Source organism: Alnus glutinosa, chromosome 6, assembly GCF_958979055.1.
Source record: "Alnus glutinosa chromosome 6, dhAlnGlut1.1, whole genome shotgun sequence".
In the NCBI taxonomy this organism is placed as follows: domain Eukaryota; kingdom Viridiplantae; phylum Streptophyta; class Magnoliopsida; order Fagales; family Betulaceae; genus Alnus; species Alnus glutinosa.
The window spans coordinates 22687383-22697053 of NC_084891.1; the positions used below are offsets into that span (position 1 = coordinate 22687383).

The 9671-nt window shown below is 38.3% G+C and overlaps 3 non-coding genes across 3 annotated transcripts; 1 reads left to right on the forward strand and 2 right to left on the reverse strand.

Moving 5' to 3' along the window:
• The first annotated feature begins 1803 nt into the window (after window positions 1–1803).
• LOC133872119 (small nucleolar RNA Z247) lies at window positions 1804–1943 on the forward strand. Its single transcript, XR_009900965.1, has one exon. It is a non-coding gene; the product is annotated as a small nucleolar RNA Z247 (small nucleolar RNA).
• Window positions 1944–7047: 5104 nt separating this feature from the next.
• LOC133872105 (small nucleolar RNA SNORD34) lies at window positions 7048–7136 on the reverse strand. The gene has a single exon (XR_009900954.1). It is a non-coding gene; the product is annotated as a small nucleolar RNA SNORD34 (small nucleolar RNA).
• An 837-nt stretch (window positions 7137–7973) lies between these two features.
• LOC133872088 (small nucleolar RNA R30/Z108) lies at window positions 7974–8079 on the reverse strand. The gene has a single exon (XR_009900937.1). It is a non-coding gene; the product is annotated as a small nucleolar RNA R30/Z108 (small nucleolar RNA).
• Window positions 8080–9671: the final 1592 nt, after the last annotated feature.

Genomic DNA, 9671 nt, shown 5'->3' on the forward strand with positions numbered 1-9671 from the left:
CCGGAAGTGGGGGAGGAGCCGAGATGCCGGACGGCGGCGCGTGAAAAACATGCGCCGTCACCGGGGCCACCCAGACGGAGATCCGATGCCGGAAAACCCGATGCCACCAAGCACAGCCAGAAAAAGGCAGAGCATGGCCCTCACGCGCACCACAGAGTAGAGAGCTTTCAGGTGCGTGGGCGCCACGCGCCGACCACCGACAACAGACACGACCGGAGCTTGCGGCAGCAGGGGCGGAAGACGTCGGGGAACAAGGCTGGGGGGCACGTGTTAGTCAGAAATCGGCAGAGAAAGGTAGATCTGGCTTCCAAAAACAAAGAAAAAAAGTGAAAAAAAAAAAAAAAAAAAAAAAAAAAAAAAAAACAGCGGCCAAAATCTCTCCGCCAACAACACAGGCGCTCAACCACTCCGCCAAATAAGACATCTTGAGATGAAAATTTGCCACAACGAAAGAAATAACAAAGAAAACAAAAAACAAGCCATCATAGTCCAAAAAGGCTAGGGAAAAGTCAACCACCATCGGATCTAACCAGGAGCAAAAGCTTTACAACCTTAAAGGTTAGGAGAAAAAAATCCCACTGGACCAACTCAGAAGGAACAAAAAAACACCCTAACTCACGCGGAGTGAGAGAGAAAACACCACCGAAAAAGAGAGGCGTGAGGCCACCCCCTCCTGATGAAAACCATGCTCACAGGGGAGGGGCTCTATAGAGAAAAGCAATTTTTTCTCTCAACGTAGAGCAGTTTTTGCAAAGTACCACCAGGTCAAGTACAATACCTACATAATGCTTGTGTTTATTTCTCTTGCTTGTTTTAAAGACTTTTTGGCCTCTAGAATGTAATGATCATCTTTTTTTTAATGAGTGTTAAAGCAGATAAATCCTAAGTGATATCTATCACAGTTTATAGTTATCAAAGTAACTTTGTATTTATCAAGAGTCCTACTTAGAGTTTATATTTAACTGTAATTCTATAATAACAGTATATCTCGGTTGTATATCTGATCAGCTATCATAGCTATAGAGTTTCATTAGGATAGTATCTTAGTGTTCTATTAGGTTGCTATTACCTTGACAGCAACGCATGTAGAGTTAATCTCCTATAAGGACTATGTTTGTATTTCCTATATATATGAATATAAACCACATTCAGTGGTAAGGAACAAAAGAGGTTTTTACACAGAAATTATTATAGTTCTATTATAGTATCAGAGCTATTTTATTGACTAACGTCGTATAGCTCCATTTTTTTTTTTTCTTCTCCTTTTGCTGCGATGTCGACCCCTGAACCCACTTCGCCTTCTAAGGGTTCCAACCCACCGCTGTCTGCTCCTGTTCTCCTCACGGTTCCTCACATGAATCCGTCGCTGCACGTTAAGCTCACCAAATCCAACTTCATCTCCTGGAAAACTTAGGTTGATGCCTATCTCCGAGGCCAAGATGCCCATGGTTTTGTCAATGGATCCTCTGTTTCCCCTCCGCAGACTATTCCGAATCCCATCACTACTGATGGTGCTCCCGTTTCCATCTTGAATCCCGACTATGTCATCTGGTACCAGCGGGATCAACTTATTCTGAGTGTGCTGATTTCCACTCTTTCCGAACCCCTAGTCTCCCACGCAGTTGGGTGTGCTACGTCTCGTGCTCTGTGGATGTCCTTGGAGAAGATGTTCACCTCCCAATCACGAGCTCAGATGATGCAAGTTCATTACCAGCTTGCTACATCCAAGAAAGGTACCTCTTCTGTTACCGATTATTTCCAGAAGATGAAACTTTTGAGTGACACCATGGCTGCTATTGGTCAGCCTTTGAATGACTTTGAAACTGTGTCATATATTCTTGCTGGGTTGGGATCCGAATATGATCCTTTTGTCACCTCTATTACCACCCGTGTGGATCCTCTTTCTCTTGAGGAAATCTATGGTCATCTATTGGCCTATGAACTTCGGCTGGAACAACATCTACCCACTGCAGACATCGTTCAGCCTTCTGCAAACTTTACCTCTCGATCTCAGGATGGTCGTGGTCGAGGTTTCCGTGGCCGTGGAAACAACTATCGTGGTGGAAATCGAGGACGTGGACATCCTTCCAATGGCCGTGGCCGTGGCTCTTCTTTCACCAATACCACATCCTCTCAACCTCGACACACTTGTCAGGTATGTGGTAAACAAGGTCACACTGCCATACGGTGCTATCGTCGTTTTGATCAAGAATTTCAGGGTGAGCTCTCCACCAATCCTCAGGCTTTTTACTCCTCACCGAATCTGATTTCTGATGACAATTGGTATCCCGATACTGGAGCCACGCATCATGTCACCAATGAGATGAATAATCTCAATGTGTCTTCTGAGGAGTATACTGGAGCAGACAAGATTCGTGTTGGCAATGGTTCAGGTTTGTCTATAACTCACAAAGGTTCAGCCACTCTATCTACTTCTCGTACTCAATTCTTACTACAAAATCTTCTCCTTGTTCCAGATATATGCAAAAATTTACTGTCTGTTAGTAAATTTGCCCTTGATAATAACGTCTTTTTTGAGTTTCATTCTACTCATTTTTTGATTAAGGATTGCCACACACAGAGTCTTCTGCATCAAGGCCCTCTTAAGGATGGTCTCTATCAACTCCAACATCCGAACCTTTCATCTCAGTCAATAAAGCATGCTCTTCTTGGTGTGCGAACTTCAGCAAACACTTGGCACGGGCGATTAGGACATCCTGCTCTTCGTACCGTCCAGCGTGTGCTTTCTACTTTTCGTCTTCCAGTTTCAGCAAATAAAGCTACTCCTTGCTCGGCCTGTCAACTTGCCAAAGGACATCAGCAACCTTTTTATGTTTCAAATTCAGTTTTCAGTACTCCTTTAGAGTTAATTTATTCGGATGTTTGGGGTCCTTCCCCAGTTCTTTCAATCAATGGAAATAGATATTATGTTTCGTTTATCGATGCTTTTAGCAAGTTTACTTGGTTGTTTCCAATCTCCCACAAATCTGAAGTTATGAATGTCTTTCTTAAATTTCAACTTATGGTCAAACGGTTGTTCAATAATAAAATCAAAAGTGTTCAAACCGATTGGGGGGGTGAATACTGTTCCCTCAACAAGTTTTTTCAATCCGTTGGCATCATGCATAGATTGTCTTGTCCTCACACTCATCAGCAACAAGGTTGTGCCGAGAGAAAACATCGTCACATTATTGATACAACTCTCGCTCTCCTTGCTGCCAGTGGTGTTCCTAAGCGTTTTTGGGATGAGGCGTGTCAAACATCTTGCTACCTCATAAATCGCCTTCCCACTCCAAGTCTGAAAAATATTTCTCCATTTCAGAAACTCTTTGGTAAGCCCCCTGACTACTCCTTATTAAAAGTTTTTGGGTGTCAATGCTTTCCAAATCTGCGGCCTTATAATACACACAAGTTTGATTTCCGCTCAAAAGCTTGTATATTCATGGGTTATAGCTCTCATCACAAGGGGTATCGTTGTTTTCATCCTCAAACTGGAAAAATTTTTGTATCACGTGATGTTGTCTTCCATGAGTCAATTTTTCCTTTTACCAACTCCACCTCTAGTGCCACGTCTCCCTCGGCCAGTCAATCTTCTCCAACTGAGCCTTCCATAATTTCCACACCAGCACCTCTCTCTTTGTTTTTTCCGCCCCGTGTCAGTGTCTCCTCTCCACCTCGTGTATCCTCCCCTTCTAGTTTACCTCCGGCTGATCCTATTGTGCATTTAGACTCTCCTGTTTCTCCATTAACTGACACACTTGCAGGCTCTTCTATATCTCCTGCTGAGACACTTACAGGTGCGGATTCATCCATTGCGCCAGACCCTCCACGGATTCATCCTATGACTACTCGGGCACAGAATAATATTGTTCAGCCACGAAAGCTACATGATGGGATGGTTCGATATCCCATTGCCCGGGCATTACTCACAGTCCAAGATGATACTTTGGCCGAACCAACTTGTTTCTCCAATGCTAATACCATTCCAGAATGGAGAGCAGCAATGCAGACAGAATTCAATGCTCTTCTCCAAAATAAAACTTGGTCCCTTGGTCCTCCTACTACTGCCTCAAATGTCGTTGGTTGTAAATGGGTCTTTAAGTTGAAAAGGAAAGCAGATGGCACTATTGAAAGACACAAAGCACGCCTAGTTGCCAAGGGATACCACCAACAAGCAGGCCTTGATTTTGGGGAGACATTCAGCCCGGTTGTGAAGCCTACAACTATCAGAACAGTTCTGTCTATAGCCTACTCTGCTGGCTGGGTTATGAAGCAGATTGATGTCCAAAATGCTTTCCTTCACGGCTTTCTCTCTGAAGAGGTTTATATGCAACAACCTCCTGGTTTTATCCATCCCTCTCTGCCGCATCACATCTGCAGATTACATAAAGCCCTTTATGGGTTAAAGCAGGCCCCTAGAGCGTGGTTCTCTCGGCTGAGCACCAAGTTACTTGATCTTGGTTTTATTGGATCCAAGGCAGATTCATCCTTGTTTACTCTTCACTCTCCTTCGGCTACTGTTTTTATTTTGATATATGTCGATGATATTATAATAACATCCTCAGTTCCTTCAGCTATTGATGCTCTCCTTCAACAGCTTAAACTGGAATTCGCTGTGAAGGAACTTGGAGATCTCAACTATTTTCTTGGTGTAGAAGTTCTCCACTTACAATCTGGATTGTTGCTCTCCCAGCGTCGTTACATTCTAGATTTACTCAAACGGACCAACATGTTGGAGGCCAAACCCATTACCTCTCCTATGTCTACCTCTCATACACTCTCAGCATTTGTTGGTGATCTAATGGATGATCCAACCCTGTTTCGTAGCACGGTAGGCTCCCTTCAGTATCTCTCCCTCACATGTCCAGATTTAGCTTTTGCGGTCAACCGGGTGTGCCAGTTTATGCATCGTCCAACAAAGGTCCATTGGCAAACTGTTAAACGCATTCTAAGGTATCTCAAGCATACTGTCACGCATGGTCTACTTCTCACCCGGACGAATTCATCTCAACTTCAGGCCTTTTCTGATGCTGATTGGGCAGGATGTCCAGATGATCGGAAATCCACGGGTGCTTATTGTGTTTTTCTTGGGACAAATCTTGTCTCTTGGAGCTCAAGAAAACAACCTACTGTCTCTAGGTCCAGTACAGAAGCGGAATACAAGGCTGTTGCAAATACTGCTGCCGAGCTCTTATGGATTCAAGCTCTTCTTCGTGATCTTGGTATAAAACTACATTCTCCACCAAAACTGTGGTGTGATAATATAAGAGCAACATATCTCTCGGTCAATCCAGTGTTTCATGCAAGAACAAAGCACGTGGAAATTGATTTTCATTTTGTTCGTGATCGAGTGGCAGATAAATCTCTTCAGGTTCTCTTCATTCCGAGTAAAGATCAGCTTGCCGATGTATTGACCAAACCAGTTGTTGCCACCAGATTTCGAGACTTCTGCTACAAGCTCCACGTGCGCTCTCCCCCGTTGAGCTTGCGGGAGGGTGTTAAGGCAGATAAATCCTAAGTGATATCTATCACAGTTTATAGTTATCAAAGTAACTTTGTATTTATCAAGAGTCCTACTTAGAGTTTATATTTAACTGTAATTCTATAATAACAGTATATCTCGGTTGTATATCTGATCAGCTATCATAGCTATAGAGTTTCATTAGGATAGTATCTTAGTGTTCTATTAGGTTGCTATTACCTTGACAGCAACGCATGTAGAGTTAATCTCCTATAAGGACTATGTTTGTATTTCCTATATATATGAATATAAACCACATTCAGTGGTAAGGAACAAAAGAGGTTTTTACACAGAAATTATTATAGTTCTATTAATGAGAAGATTTCCTTTGTTCAAAAAATAAAAATAAAAAAATAAAACCTACATAATGCACCAGTACTCAATTCTAATTCGCGTGTCAACAGTAATTTTATTTTTTATTTTTTGCAAAGGCATTAGTTATTCTTGGACCACTTGTAACAGTAATTTTTTAAAAAAATTAAAAATTAAAAAATTTTAAATCCCCTTTACAGGGTTACAAATCCATAAAATACTAATTGAACTCATACCATTAAAACTACGTGACACTTTGATTAAAAAGATATGTCAAAAATCCATAACTTATAAAATTGCAATTTCCATATATCTACCATCTTTGTCGTGATGCATGAACAAATCATTCATCAAGGATTAAATGTAGCGTCCACCGTATTCTTGTACTTCAGCTCTCTCTACTTTCCGCTTTTACAACAAAACAACAATCAAACAAAAACACAAATCCGGCTGATTAAAACTAGTGGAAAATTTAAAGGTCTCTTTATTGGATCAAGATCCTCTTAAATTATTTGTTCGATTTTAAAAAAATTCAAACATATGATTATGAAAAACTATATAGGACTCATCTAAACAAATAAAAATTAGACTGTCCAACCACTTATCCAGTCAGATGAGTCCAATAAATGATATCTCACAATCACCGACTCGAATTTTCTTAGATTTAGGCAAAAAAACAAATAAATAAATAAATAAGAGAATCCTCATCCCTCCTTTTCCGCCCTGCCGCACATTCTCGATGACTTCCTCTCAATACCACGTCAACAAAGTGACTCAGCAACTACCCACTGATCACCAGAACGTTTTGGAAAGAGGAATACGTTTTCAGCGGAGAACACAAAACCCATCAATTTGGCTGCTTCATCCAAAGAGATGAAAATAGAAAATACATAGAGAGAGAGAGAGAGAGAGAGAGGAATTGTAAAGCAACTAGAATTCTCTCTTCTTTTTTTTGGTAAGTGCAAAAATTACCTCTTGAAAATATAATACAAACTCAGTATGAAGAAGAGAAGATTACAAAGATGGTAAACTTGATGGCAGGTTGAGCAAACCATGAAACAGTTACTAACATTTAATAAAAAGAAATAAACACATAGAAAACTGAAAAATGACAACTACCAAGCTACAAACATGGACACTATAATGCAAACTAAAAACAGCATAGTCGCCAAGCTGACTTCCATTGACTCAAAGAAACCGTGATTTGTTCATGGAAAGGCCTCAGATATGTGAGATATATCATTATCTTAACCAGATAATCATGCAATGTAGGCAAAATATTTCTAAATCATCACCGGCCTCGAATAAATAAAGGAGAAAACACACACACACACAGATATATATATATATATATATATATATATACATATGAATGAGTCTCGCTAGGGGATTGCAGCTTTTACTACAAGCCCCCGAGTATTTTCAACTCTTCACACGGGTACGAAAAGCTTAATCATTTCACCAATTATAGAAAGGGTTCATGGTGCTTCAACTTTCAAGAGATCTGATGGAACAATTTAAGAACAGAACCTCTAATTCTGGGATATTCTCACATTCTTAAAATATGCAATACAACCCACAACTTCCAACATCAAATTCAGCCAATATGCACCAACAAAGCATAAAGATAATACTACCGTAATATATAAAACAATTTGCAACTTCACTTATCAAAAAAAAAATTGAAAAAATTGCAATTTTTGGGATAGAACCTGAAAATAAAATCACCCTTCAATGAGCTTCTTTAGTACCAAAACCATTCAAACATTGTTACGACCTCTGATATAATCACTTACCTTGACATTGCAGATAATTTTTTGTGCGATTTTTTTCTGTAATTTTTTATTCTAATTTTATGTTTAAATCTTGCGTTAAATAAATGAGATGATCAGATTTGTGACCCGCTTTAATTATTTTTGTCTTGCCACATTTCCCTAACAAAAGTGGAAAGCACACAAAAGAAACTCAAATAAAGCACAGATCAACAAACAGGCACAAAAACCGATCTCTACACCACACAAAAACAAGCTAAAGAATTAAGGAACTTCAATATATCTTACACACACATATTAGGGCAAAGTAACTAGTAGGGGAAAAAAAAGAAAAGGAGATAAAAGTAAGGGAAAAAAGGGGAAAGAGATTACTCAGTGGTGGCGTTTATAGTTTTAGGTTCGATTCTGCCAAGCATACTTCCTCATCTTAAAATCTCAGAAGAGGGAGCTTTTTTCATCCTCATTGCAATCTCTGTTTCCCCCAAAAACTATTTCAAATGAAATACAAACTCAAAAGCCAAAATTTAACAAAAATAATAATAATAATAGTTTTAAGAACAGCTAACGATTAGAGAATTTTGTTTCCTACGAATTTCTTGCACTGAAAATGATTTGGAAATTGAAAAACCTCACACAAATGCGCACACACATATACAGGTTAAAGAGAGAGAGAGAGAGAGAGGGGCTGAACCAGAGGGGTTGTCTAGCAGAGACGAAATATAGAACCAAAGGTTGTGAATTTATAGGGATTACCTCTAGGGTTTCATCGGGGATATGCACGTGTTTTGTTTGCTCAAATCTCGGCTCCACCTTTTAAATATTTGCAATCGGGCGTTTAAAAGGAAAATTGAAGTTTCATTTACTGAAAAAATATAGGGTGCGAGATTGCGATTTCATAATCTTCCATATAATTTCGAAGTTAAAGATTTGTACTGTAGTATTTTATGTTAAGCCCTTTTAATTTTACATTTTACTATCTTTATATTAAAATATATAAAAGGACTGAAATTTCTTAGAAATAGATTTGTACGAAACTTTTTACAACTCATGTATAAGAATGACATGTGTCCTTTAAGCATGTGAGAAACATATGTTTTTTATTAATAGCATTAAAAAAGCACTTAAGAAATACATGCTATTAAAACAATATGTGTTTCTCACATGTCAATTTTATATGTGGGTTGTAAAAAATTTCTTACAAATCGGTTTGTAAAAAATTTATGTCCTATCTAAAATACCCTCTCTTTTTTTTTAAAAAAAAAAAAAATGCCTTTGACTCCAAATTTTCTTTTATAAAAAGAAAAAAAAAATCACTTTGAGCATTTTAACAAAAATGGTAAAATTAAAATGGGCTAAAATATGGGGATATTGATATTGCAAATTGTTAAACTTCGAGGTATTATACTTCGGGGGTGTAAGGCTGTAGGTGAAGTTTTCTAAAAAAATTAATATTTTTTCACAACCACATTTACACTTTTGTGATGTTTGAAAATCTGGATTGAAAATATAATTAAGGGTAAATGTATAATAAATATATGAGTAAATGTGTTTTTTGAAGCATGTATTAGGCATGTGAGTTGGGCTCCGTCAGGAGTTAACACCGAATCCTAACGGAATTTCCTTAAGTAATAATTTTTGATAGATGGATAACCTGATTCGAGAGCTTTGTTAGTTTGGTACCTTTCCGTAAAAAACGTCAATAGTTCGATACTCTTTCGTGAAATTAACCCAAATTAAAAAGAGATAACTTCATTTAAGAGTACCAAATTATCGGCCTATTTGACTTAAGGATATTAAACTTCAAAACGTCTCAAACTAGGGTATTTAATTTTCAAAACGTCTTAATTACAGATACTCCGTTATGATTTGCCGTTAAATCTTATCAAAATTCTCAAAATACCCTGTGTTTTTTTTAAAAAAAAAAATTATAAAAATTATAAAAAAAAATTCAAAGATTCAGACATAGGCATTTTTACAAATTCCGTTAAATTCTGATCAACACTTAAATCTTAGCAATTTTTTCCTTTTAAAAAAAAAATTAACAGGATTTAACAGCAAATCCTAAC